The 13,183-nt window shown below is 41.4% G+C and overlaps 1 protein-coding gene, 1 non-coding gene and 1 pseudogene across 2 annotated transcripts in view; 2 read left to right on the forward strand and 1 right to left on the reverse strand.

Annotated features, from left to right (window-relative positions):
* The first annotated feature begins 2,089 nt into the window (after window positions 1–2,089).
* The window catches only part of RNF24 (ring finger protein 24), a 117,151-nt gene continuing 106,057 nt past the window's right edge, over window positions 2,090–13,183 (forward strand). Inside the window, exon 1 of the mRNA XM_065921488.1 lies at window positions 2,090–2,216. The gene's annotated coding sequence lies outside the window, so the exon portion shown is untranslated. The remainder of the gene's footprint in view (window positions 2,217–13,183) is intronic.
* Window positions 5,538–6,555, forward strand: LOC136157891 (histone-lysine N-methyltransferase SETMAR-like; annotated as a pseudogene).
* TRNAE-UUC (transfer RNA glutamic acid (anticodon UUC)) lies at window positions 11,174–11,245 on the reverse strand. Its single transcript has one exon. It is a non-coding gene; the product is annotated as a tRNA-Glu (tRNA).

A 13,183-nucleotide genomic window follows, 5' to 3' on the forward strand; every position in this document is an offset into this window, starting at 1 on the left:
AAGCCAGGTTGAAAGAAGAGGGGATGAGGTGGGAGAGGGGGCAAAATGGGTGACCTTTTTGATATCTCTTGCCACCTGCAGATATCCAGGCATTAAGGGACTTTACCCTGTGTCTCCAGAGAAGAGAAGACTGGAATTCAGCCCTCCCAGAAACCAGACCAGACCAGAACAGAACCAGAATTCCAGTTCTCTGCCATGAGGAGGTGATCAGCCTCTGATCCTCAGCTCAGGCTGAGGCCCTTCGACCAGATTCCTGCATCCAAGACCAGGGAACTAGAAAAAAAGGGGTAGGAAATGAAGGGTTAAGGAGAGGAAAGCGAGAGGGGAGGCGAGAGAGGTCAATAAAGTCTCTTATTCCTTACCCACTCTGGGCACTCTGGCTAGTTGTCGGCATCAGGAGGAGACCAGGGACAAAAGGGTCCCAGTTACTGCCACTGGTCTGGTCCATCAGCAGGCAAGCTAATCCCCAAGTACCCCAAGTGATCAGGATGTCAGTCGCTGCAAAGAAGAGAATCGCCATTTGTAGCAGAAAGGGGGACACCCCCCCCCCAATCAGGGCCCAAGACCGTGCTCTTAGTCTAACACTCAGAAATGAACTGTCCGAGGAGACACATGTGCTGACAAAGCAAGAGATTTTATTGGGACAGGTACCCGGGGTGGAGAGCAGTAGAGTAAGGGAAACCAGGAGAGATGCTCTGCTTGCAATCTCATGTTTTATGGTGATGGGATTAGTTTCCGGGTTGTCTTTGCCCAATCATTCTGACTCAGAGTCCTTCCTGATGGTGCATGCATTGTTCAGCCAAGATGGATGTCAGCAAGAAGGATTCTGGGAGGTGGGCAGACACATGGTGCCTCCTTTTAGAAAACTCAGAAGAGTTTGGTTGTGGTGGTGGTGGTGGCGGCTTATTAGGTCCATGTTCCATACAAGGACCTCCCGTCGTGAAACAACTCATGCACATGGTTATTATGGTGCCTGGCCAGGGTGGGCAGTTTCAGTCAGTGTGCTTCCCCAACACACTCACACCTCCCACTCTCTTCCCTGCAACAGAAGGAGAACCTCAAAGGGGGAAACTGAGGGAAAGTGGGCAATCATTTCTCTATCTTCTCTCAGCTGCAGTGCCCACACACTCAACTGAAGCCGCCTCAAATGAGATCACTATGAAGCCAGTTGCAGACTCCCAACAGCACCAAAGATTTCTGAGGGCCAGGAATAGCAGAGCCAAGGAGCTGGGAACAGGAGGCGTCTCTTGAGAATACACTCCCTGCCAAAGAAAAGACGCCTCTTCTGCCCTTGAAGCAGCATTAGATTGACCCTAGGCTTTGTTGTTACAGGATGCGCTAAACCACCCCCCTCCAAGCGTTAGTTGCTCAGCCACTTCCAAGTCTTTGCAATTCCATGAACTGGGGTCCCATCAGGGTCCTCTGGCCGTGGAATTCTCCAGGTAAGAACACTAGAGTGGGTTGACATTCCCTTCTCCAAGGGAATCTTCCTGACCCAGGGATCAAGCCCTGGTCTCCTACATTGCAGGCAGATTCTTTACCGGCTGAGCCACCAGGGAAGTCAAACCCCTCGGACAAAGGTCAGTTTTTTGCCTGCCTTATGAAATGGGAGCTGGGGACTGAACAGACTAGGTCAATGCAAATAAAGTAATGCACTCTTTCTTGCACACGCTGCTCTCCAGTATTTGGGCAGTATTTGGGTCTCAGAGGTCAAGAGGACCTGCTGCAGATGAAGCAGTTGGAGGAAGGGGAGGTGTCTTCCTTATTCATGCTACTCTGTGTCCCTGCGATGCTGGTGCACTGAATGCTAGGAAGAGGTGGCAGTTCCAATTTTTCACTTTAAAACTTTATAGGTCGTGCAAAAATACTAAACATAAGAGGCAGAAGGGCGCAACTCGTTTCCAGGACATCCCCGGCCGGTGAGGCAGGCTCGCGCTCCAGAGAGCCGCGCCTGCGCACTACGCACTCTGAAGCACAGGCCCTCTGAGGGAGGTGGGCGGGGCTGCCCGGCCATCCGGGTTCCCTCACCCCGCCCCCGCTGCATGAATGAGAGGCGCGGCGCCCGCCCCTCCCCCGCTGGGCCCGCCCCTCGCCGGGGCTGTGGCGCGCCGTCTGCCGCTGCCACCTCAGCCGCGCTCGGTTCAGCCAGACGCCCTCTGCTTACTGCCTGGAGCTGACGGTCCCAGCACGCTCGCCGCCGCTGCCCTCACGACAGAGTAAGTGAGCAAGCGAGGGTTGGGCCGCTGAGCGCCGTCGCCCCCTGGTTTGGGGAGTAAGGGACCGGGCAGGTCCGGGTTCGGGATGCTAAGGAGACCGTGGGCCCGCGCCAGCCTCCCCCACTCATACTCCCTGCGCCTCGGCCGGGAGCTGGGACGGGTAGGACAGCGGCCCTGGGCCGGGAGGGGCGCGGAAAAGGGTCCGCGCACGAACAGGAGGGTGAGTCCCGCACAAAGGGAGGCGCGGAGCTGTCACCGGGAGACCACGGAGATAAGGTTCGCGGCGCCTGTGCGCCCAGCTAGCCCGTGCCCCGCGTCTGGTCCCCGGGCGTGGGAGCTGCTGGGATGTGCCCGGAGCGAGGACGAGGATGGCGAAGACGGCTGCCTCCCTGTTGGCCGTGGGAACGCGCCTTGGGGGGGCGCGGCGTGGCAGTGTTTTCCTGGTCCCCGTCTGCTCCTCCCCTTTCTTTGTGGCGTCTATCTCATGCCCGTTTGTCACTGGGTATAAGCTATGGTCTGGGATGAGATCTCTTGCCTCGCTTACTCATTAATGAAAGTCAGGTGCTGGGGGGGCCTGATATTTGTGAGTGGGGGGCCGTGTGTGCTTCCACAGGCCAGAGAATTAAGGCCCCTCTTTTGTTTCCAGAGACTTAATGGTTTGTCTTTGACCTCTGAAATGAGCGAGTCGAAGATCATTTAAAGGGGATGAGGGAAAAAAGACATATTACTTCATCAGATCTTCAGCCAATTCTGTCTCTGGCATTCTTTCAAACAGTATTTCTTTGTTTCTTGCTGCAAAACCAGTGGGTTTTGTTAATTAAAATATGTGTCTATATTCTCAATATATGTCTATATTCTCAGTATATCCGGAACAGTTGCTTTCCGGGTGTTGGTAAGTGGTCGTATACTCATGTATATGAAAATGAGAATAGTACATATAGAACACTGCTTTTTAGTTAATTGGTAATTATGTCTGTATATTGATATACGTTGTCTATAGAAACGCTCCAGTATATCTAGGACACTTTTTTAGGCTTCTCAGTACAGGCAGATTTTGTTTCTTCCTGCCGCCGTGTGTTAGTAAGAAGGTGGTCCAGCAGGTTCTCTCCACCTCATTGCTTTTTTTTTCCCCCGTAATTCTTTGGCAAAGGGTTTTATTGCATATTTCCCTGGCATGCGCCCTTGCTTTGATCTGAATTTTCCTGTGCTCTGTTGTATGGTTGTGCAGCCCCAGCTCAGTGGCACCTCTTACAGGACTATTGGAAAACAGAACACCTTTTTATTTTTTTTTCTTTTTTGTCCTCCTCCCCAGAGAGAGGAGGAAGCTCCGCAGTTTCCCACAGACTTTGGCTCTGTGGGGACTGACTGCCTGACTTTGTTGTCTCGGTGAAGTTATGAGGAGTCACAGTTGATATGGACCAACTAAAAAGAAGCAGTTATAATAGCACCAGCTATTCCTTGCTGTTTCACTTAGACCTTTTTCTCTCTTAAACTAGATCTTATAAGTTTTAGAAGATAGTTGGTTGCATTTGCTGTTTCTTTTTTGTACCCTTATAATTTTGCAGAGTGACAGGAAATTAGCTAAACTTAGTTATTGTAAGAAACATGCCTCCAAATATTAATATATTTTTGTTGTGATCTTTTGATTTAGAATAGCAGCAGTAAAAAAAAAAAAGTGAGGCGCTAATTAGAGGATATGAATAGTTGAATTGATTCAGTTTTAAGATTCCCTTTAAGGTTATTTTTAATAACATACATTTTAGTTCCTGGTAGATTTTGGTGCAAAATGAAATCAAAACTAAGCAGTCTTCCATAGCATCTGTTTATGTATATTCCCTCTGTTGCAAACATTTGCTTTTAATTTGAAAGAGAAATTTTCCATTTGGTTGGAACAGGATACATTATTCTTGGTAAAAATCTTACCTTATGTTAGCATGATCAAATTCTTTCTTTGTAAAAGTTAAAATTAATAAAAGTTGATTTTTCAATTTGAAATTTTGGTTTTATGATGTCAGATTTAAATAAAATTTTTATGAATTTAACTCAAAATAAGGCAACTTATAAATGAGTGCTTCATTAATTACATTAACTAGTGTCACTAATACTGAAGCAACCCAGATAACTTATGAATTGCCTGCATAAGATTTTTCTTTTTTAGGAAGCCTTTTAAAACAAATCATAAGGGGAAGTCTTAAATAAACAGCATAGTGTAACCGGAATTATCACTGAAATAGGCTTGCATAGTACTACAATATTGTGCAACTTTAATTTTGCAAGCATGACTTAGCTATTGTTTGTACCAACAAAGGAAACTAAAAACATCCTGGCCTTGTTATTCAGCATTCTGTTAATCAAAATCTTTACCAGTCCATAATTTTGCATTTTTGTAGGATGGTTGAAGAAAAATTCCAAAGTAATATCTATATTGTCAAAATAGGTTACGAGCTGTTTTATTAATAAATATAATCTTTATATTCATTAGAAATACTAATATTGTTATGTTAGTGATAGTAATAGTGTATATGGTGACACTTTGTCACCCAAACTGGGATACATTATCCTCCCAGCATTCTGTCAGTAATTGTTTTCTGGGAATTCCCTGGTGGTCCAGTGATTAGGACTCTGCTTACACTACAGTGGGCACGGATTGATCCTTGGTGGGGGAACTAAGATCTTACATGCTGTGCAGCCAAATACTAATTGTTTTATGTTTCAAATGGCAGTTTATTCTAAAGTTAGTAATAATCTTATCATAATGTATTATTCACTTCAGTTCAGTCACTCAGTCGTGTCCGACTCTTTGCGACCCCATGAATCACAGCATGCCAGGCCTCCCTGTCCATCACCAGCTCCCAGAGTTTACTCAAACACATATCCATCGAGTCGGTGATGCCATCCAGCCATCTCTATCCTCTGTCATCCCCTTCTCCTCCTGCCCCCAATCCCTCCCAGCATCAGGGTCTTATTCCAATGAGTCAACTCTTTGCATGAGGTGGCCAAAGTATTGGAGTTTCAGCTTCAGCATCAGTCTTTCCAGTGAACACCCAGGACTGTTCTCCTTTAGGAGGGAGTGGTCGGATCTCCTTGCAGTCCAAGGGACTCGCAAGAGTCTTCTCCAACACCATAGTTCAAAAGCATCAATTTTCCAGTGCTCAGCTTTCTTTACAGTCCAACTCTCACATCCATACATGACCACTGGAAAACCCAAAGCCTTGACTAGATGGATCGATACAAAAGTAATTGCAATTTTGCATTGTTGAAGTTTGCCATTTGGTATTGGAATACATTCTTAAATAAATGAGGTTATGTTAGACTATAGCAATGATGTCAGACAAAAAGCAAATTCCAGCAATTTTTTTTTATTGGAGTTCAAAATGGGTCATAAAGCAGCAGAGACAACTCGCAGCATCAACAATGCATTTGGCCCAGGAACTGCTAACAAACATACAGTGCAGTAGTGGTTCAAGAAGTTTTGCAAAGGAGACAGAGCTTTGAAGATGAGGAGCACAGTGGCTGGCCATTGGAAGTTGACAACAACCGACTGAGAGCAATCATCAAAGCTGATCCTCTTAGAACTACGTGAGAAGTTGCTAAAGAACTCAACATCAACCGTTCTATAGTCATTCTGCATTTGAAGCAAATTGGAGAGGTGAAAAAGCTCAATAAGTGCTTTGACCTCATGAGCTGACTGAAAATCAAAAAAATCATCATGTTAAAGTGTAGTCTTCTCTTATCCAATGCAACAACAATGAACCATTTCTCGATCAGATTATAATGTGTGATGAAAAGTGGATTTTATATGACAACCAGCTCAGTGGTTGGACCGAGAAGAAGCTCCAAAGCACTTCCCAAAGCCAAACTTGCACCCAAAAAAGGTCATAGTCATTGTTTGGTGGTCTGCTGCGCATCTGATCAACTACAGCTTTCTGAATCCCAGCAAAGCCATTACATCTGAGAAGTATACTCAGCAAATCAATGAGATGCACTGAAAACTGCAATGCCTGCAGCTGGCATTGGTCAACAGAATGGGCCCAGTTCTCCTCCACAATACCACCTGACCACATGTCATACAACCAAAGCTTCAGAATTTGAATGAATTGGGCTATGAAGTTTTGCCTCAAACACCATATTCACCTGACCTCTTGCCAACTGACCACCACTTCTTCAAGCATCTCAACAACTTTTTCCAGGGAAAATGCTTTACAACCAGCAGGAGGCAGAAAATACTTTCCAAAAGTTCATCGAATCCCGAAGCACAGATTTTTACACAGCAGGAATAAAAAAACTTATTTCTTGTTGACAAAAATGTATTGATTGTAATGGTTCCTATTTTGATTAATGAAGATGTGTTTGAGCCTAGTTATAATGATTTAAAATTCACAGTCTGAAACCACAACTACTTTTGCACTAACCTAATAACAGCTTAAACTATATGAAATTGCCATTGTTTTTTTTAGATTGGGGAGTTATCAAAAATCAGTGGTTTCATATGGTTCAATTATTTTGAATTCTTAGCAGTTCTTTCTAGCGTTTACCTTTGTATTTATTTCATTTTCAATGTTTAAACTGCAATTCCTTGATTGTCTACCTTTGTATATCATCTATGGAGTTCTAGATTGGAAATTGAGTACTTAATTGTTCCACATAACCATCCTTCTATCCCCCACTCATATCTGTGCTTTACAGTTTTCAGTTAAGTCAGTTTTCAGTATTTATAAGACTGGCAGTGTATCTATAATTCACAGATGAGCCGTATTGGATATGTATTACTTATTATGTTTCATTCTTGTACAACTTTATTTCTCCTGAGTTAAATAATTGCCACTTTTGTTTGTTTTTCATTTGCCTAGTTTTCTTTTTACCAGTCACAAATTCTCCTCAAATTTTATGACAGAAATGATCATCTTTCAATATATTCAGATAATCTGTTTCATTTCTATTTCCTAGCTGTTGTATAGGACCTCCCTTCTTATCTTCTTGTGAATTCTCTTTGCCTTCCTCCTATGTTGCATCCTTGATTTCCTGGATCCTGTGTCTTCCTTATTCTTTAGTAGCTTCCTGAGAAAGAACATCTACAAACTCTGAAATTTATTCCTGAATTCAGAAGTTGCATGTCTGAAATGTCTTCATTTTACCCTCACACTTGAATGGTGGTTTCACTGGATATTGAATTCTAGATTGAAAATTAGTGTCTGTCTCTTGAAGGCTTCCAGTTGTAATCCCCATTCTCTTTTCCTCCCACTCTGAAAGACTTTAGGATCTTCTGTTTATCCCTGGTGTTCTGACATTTCATGATTTTCCTCAAAATGGTGTTTCGTGGTGTTCCTTTTTCTTTCCTTTTGCTTGTAGGGCAGATAATATTTCCCCAAATATCTATATATATGTGCACACAGACATACATACTATCTCACCCAACACTGCTCTTCTTCATGATGTTGACATGCATCCATCAAGAGATATGGTCTTTGTTTCCTCTCCTTGAACCTGTGTAGACAGCCTATGCTTCCCAGGATGATCTGGGTCTTGAGCCAACATCATGGTTTAGGAGTACAGTTGGATGATCAAAAGCAACCACCTTGAGGGGGTGTTTTATTTATTTATTTATTTTACTTTTAAATGAAATTATCAGTTTACTTTTGACTAGAAATATCAGTTAACACTAGAGAAAGTTTCTTTCAGCATTGAGGTGTAATCACCTCTGGAATCAACATCAAGACCATCAGTTGTATTTTTTTAAAAAACCTGCTTTAGGAAGTAATAGAGCCGTTTATGACCAAAAAGAAACAATCTGTAATCTTCGTGATTAAATACGTCATGACTAAGACAAATACATGATTGCAAGAATTTCTGTGATAAGAAGATAGAGGCAAATGGAGTTATATAGACCAGGGCTTGTTTGGATGTTGTCAGTGACTTAGTGTTTATCTCAGGCATACATACTTTTAAATATTTTTTAACCCAGGAATTTTTTTCTATTTACAGCTGCTTCACTCCTCATCTAGCCCATATCAAATAAGTTGAATATTACTAGAGAACTTCAGGTTTAGGACTAAAAATCTGAAGTGGACTACTCTCATCACTACCCCCAGAAAATTGCCAGATTCTTAATAACTTGTAATTCTTAATTTTTGCCTATATTAATCTCTCCCCACTCTTTAACTTCATGAGCAGCCCACCCATCCCCATGCTGATAAGTAGACTGTGTACTTCATTGAGGGTTTAAAAGTTATCAGACAGATACTCCTCATCCTCTCCTCACCAAATCTATAAATCCACCTTGCTTAGGATCCTTGTTTTCTGTTTTCTTCCCATCAGAGGCCAACTTGCCTCCCCACCTTACTCCCCGCTCAGAGCTAGTCGAGAACTTGACTTCTGCTTTTGTGCTCTCTTTCACATCCTCAACAACTTTCCACGGCACCACCAATATTGGCATACATACATGCTCTGATATTGCCTATCTTTAAAAACAACAAAAAATTAAAACAACTTTCCCCTGACCTTACATCCATCCCTTTCTGTTTACCTTCATGGTTAAATGTCTCAAAAGAGTAGTCTACACATTTCCTCCCTATCTTCTCTGTACCATGTGTCACTCTCTGAAATTCTGTTGTTGACTGAATTTTTTTGTCTCTTACCCTCCACTGGACAGTGAGCTCCAGGAAAGCAAGATCTCGTCTATCCTGTTTACACTATGTTCCTAGGACAGCAATTGACAACAAGTACAGACTCAGTAAAAGGCATAACTGACATGTTTAACCTGGTAGAATAGCTCTTTTTTAAAATTTTCTAACAAGAAAATCAATTTTCATTTATTTTTTAAATTATTCTCTACTTTTTGCTACAGTTGAAAAATGTAAGTTGAAAAATTAAGAAGACTGTATTAATGGTTGAATTTTACCTATGTTACATTACATTTCGTTCTTTCCTAAGTATAATTTAAATTGGCAGTCTTACACCTGGATTCTGGAGTCAGATTGATCGGAGTTGAATTTTAGTTCTTTTCACTTTTTGCTATATGACTTTGGGCAGATTAACCTCTCTGTTTCTTCATCTGCAAGATGAAAATAAGAAAGTACCCACCTCATGTTGTGTGGGTCAAATGAGATAACATGTAAAATGCTAAACCAAGTATTTGACATGGTGGCTAATACAATGAAAATAGTTACAGTTATTGTTTGTATACTCTTCTTTGATTTCTAATGTTTGATCTAACTTGGTCACTGTAGTTTTGTTTGTTTTTTTGTTGTGTTTTTTTTGTCACTATAGTATTTTTATTTGAAGTATTTATCTCCTAGAGTATATTGACTATGAATGTGACTCTCCTGTTTTTAGTTTTGTTGGATTTTTTCCTAATTCCTTGCTCCTCTATTCCCCACATTACCCCCACATAATATCAATAGATTGATTAAATGATCTTCATTGACAGATGAGTACCCCCTAGCACTTCCCAGCAGTTTGGTCATTGAGAAATCATTTTGATAACTTGATGAAATATTTTTATTTCAAGCCAAGTTCTGTACTTTGTTTATTTGGCTTGCCCAGAGGTGAGGCTGCTTCTTTGTGTTAATTCATGTTATTTTTCATTAAATTTTCTTATTTATGGTAATGAAACTTTTAAAACACCCAGTATGTCATCAACAGATTTTTTTTAAGTAGTTATAGGAGCTAGCTGGGAAGATAAATATATAATACAATACAAAATCCATTCTACAGGCCTCACTGAGGGTTAAAGACAGGCTGTGTATTAATAGAAGTCCAAAGTGAGGAGAGTTGTGTCCAGCCAGCCTTAAGGGAGTCTTAAAGCTTTTCCACATATTAAATTGTCTATACCCTTATTTTCTGTCTTGATTTTTAATTTTAGAAATTGTTTCTTGAAGTAATTGACTTACCAATTACTCTGCCTGTTTCTTATCTAGGTAGGCAGTGGAGATGCCTCCAATTATCTGAGCATTTCAGACATTAGAGTGTAGTATTAGATAAATTTAAGATACAAAAAGAATGCCGGATGGTTTCAAAGGAAATGTGAACACTAGTGCAAGCAGTCCTTTGAAAGCCAGCTGACTGAGCTTTATCTGCTCTGAAGGTAGGACTCAGACACTGTTCCATACTAGTTGGCCTAGGAACAACTGACCAGTGGCCTTAATTTTGGTTGGGAAAGTCAGCCTAGGCCCTCCACCTGCTGTAAAGACAGTATGACACCAGATAGTTGCCCTGCACCTCCATGGATCTGAGTTAGAACAAACCTGAATGGCAAGGAAAGGAAACTACTTTTTAGATAGCGTTACAAGTAAATCTCATATTACATAGTGATTTTGCTCTGAGAAAGTGTAATGCAACTTGAATTTTTATAGATTCAACACTGTTAGGTGTATTTAGAGTTGCTTACTATTTTAGCAACTATAGAAGTTTGTGGCTTCTGTCGAGCATACATGTTGTCTTAAAATCATTTTGTCTATTATTTATATTTTCCTAACTAGACAGGTGTTTATATCAGATACAGTTCTTCTCGAGCAAACTTAATGTTATAATTATTTAATTGAGAACAAAAGAAGTACAAATATGGCACTGCAAGTATAATCAGTAGTTCATTTGATGACAGTGTTTATTGAATTCTCACAGTTAATTATTTCACTAGTAGTCTTATCAGTATGCTTTATGTTATCTTTAATTTTTTTTAATTGGGAGATTGAATGGTGGTGTATTACATCCTGCAATGCAGGATACCTGGGTTTGATCCCTGGGTTGGGAAGATCCCCTGCAGAAGGGAACGGCTACCCACTCCAGTATTCTGGCCTGGAGAATGCCATGGACAGAGGAGCCTGGCAGGCTACAATCCATGGGGTCTCAAAGAGTCAGACACCACTGAGCGGCTTTCCCTTTCACTTGGTATCCTGCACTGGGACTTTTGGAACAGTCTGGGGTAGGGGGTGCACACCAAGTGGCTTATGAGATCCTAGTTCCCTGACTAGGGATAGAACCCAGGCTATGGCAGTGAAAGTGCCAGGTCCTAACCACTGGACCACCAGGGAGTTCCCTGAAAGACTATTGATAAAGGAAATTTAGAGACCTTTGTAGAAAATGGCTGGCAAATAAGGAGAGATTTGGGGAGCATAATATATTTTTTATTTCTTTTGATACTCTTTTTTTTTTTTTTATTTTATTAGTTGGAGGCCAATTACTTCACAACATTTCAGTGGGTTTTGTCATACATTAACATGAATCAGCCATAGAGTTATACGTATTCCCCATCCCGATCCCCCCTCCCACCCACCCCTCCACCCGACTCCTCTGGGTCCTCCCAGTGCACCAGGCCCGAGCACTCGTCTCATGCATCTCGCCCGGGCTAGTGATCTGTTTCACCATAGATAATATACATGCTGTTCTTTCGAAACATCCCACCCTCACCTTCTCCCATAGAATTCAAAAGTCTGTTCTGTACTTCTGTGTCTCTTTTTCTGTTTTGCATATTGGGTTATCATTACCATCTTTCTAAATCCCATATATATGTGTTAGTATGTTGTAATGTTCTTTATCTTTCTGGCTTACTTCACTCTGTATAATGGGCTCCAGTTTCATCCATCTCATTAGAACTGATTCAAATGAATTCTTTTTAACGGCTGAGTAATATTCCATGGTGTATATGTACCACAGCTTCCTTATCCATTCATCTGCTGATGGGCATCTAGGTTGCTTCCATGTCCTGGCTATTATAAACAGTGCTGCGATGAACATTGGGGTGCACATGTCTCTTTCAGATCTGGTTTCCTCAGTGTGTATGCCCAGAAGTGGGATTGCTGGGTCATATGGCAGTTCTATTTCCAGTTTTTTAAGAAATCTCCACACTGTTTTCCATAGTGGCTGTACTAGTTTGCATTCCCACCAACAGTGTAAGAGGGTTCACTTTTCTCCACACCCTCTCCAGCATTTATTGCTTGTAGACTTTTGGATAGCAGCCATCCTGACTGGCGTGTAATGGTACCTCATTGTGGTTTTGATTTGCATTTCTCTAATAATGAGTGATGTTGAGCATCTTTTCATGTGTTTGTTAGCCATCTGTATGTCTTCTTTGGAGAAATGTCTGTTCAGTTCTTTGGCCCATTTTTTGATTGGGTCATTTATTTTTCTGGAATTGAGCTTCAGGAGTTGCTTGTATATTTTTGAGATTAATCCTTTGTCTGTTTCTTCATTTGCTATTATTTTCTCCCAATCTGAGGGCTGTCTTTTCACCTTACTTATAGTTTCCTTTGTAGTGCAGAAGCTTTTAAGTTTCATTAGGTCCCATTTGTTTAGTTTTGCTTTTATTTCCAATATTCTGGGAGGTGGGTCATAGAGGACCCCGCTGAGATTTATGTCGGAGAGTGTTTTGCCTATGTTCTCCTCTAGGAGTTTTATAGTTTCTGGTCTTACATTTAGATCTTTAATCCATTTTGAGTTTATTTTTGTGTATGGTGTTAGAAAGTGTTCTAGTTTCATTCTTTTACAAGTGGTTGACCAGTTTTCCCAGCACCACTTGTTAAAGAAGTTGTCTTTTTTCCATTGTATATCCTTGCCTCCTTTGTCAAAGATAAGGTGTCCATAGGTTCGTGGATTTATCTCTGGGCTTTCTATTCTGTTACATTGATCTATATTTCTGTCTTTGTGCCAGTACCATACTGTCTTGATGACTGTGGCTTTGTAGTAGAGTTTGAAGTCAGGCAGGTTGATTCCTCCAGTTCCATTCTTCTTTCTCAAGATTACTTTAGCTATTCGTGGTTTTCTGTATTTCCATACAAATTGTGAAATTATTTGTTCTAGTTCTGTGAAAAATACCGTTGGTAGCTTGATAGGGATTGCGTTGAATCTATAGATTGCTTTGGGTAGAATAGCCATTTTGACAATATTGATTCTTCCAATCCATGAACACGGTATGTTTCTCCATCTGTTTGTGTCCTCTTTGATTTCTTTCATCAGTGTTTTATAGTTTTCTA

Source organism: Muntiacus reevesi, chromosome 2, assembly GCF_963930625.1.
Source record: "Muntiacus reevesi chromosome 2, mMunRee1.1, whole genome shotgun sequence".
Classification (NCBI taxonomy): Eukaryota; Metazoa; Chordata; class Mammalia; order Artiodactyla; family Cervidae; genus Muntiacus; species Muntiacus reevesi.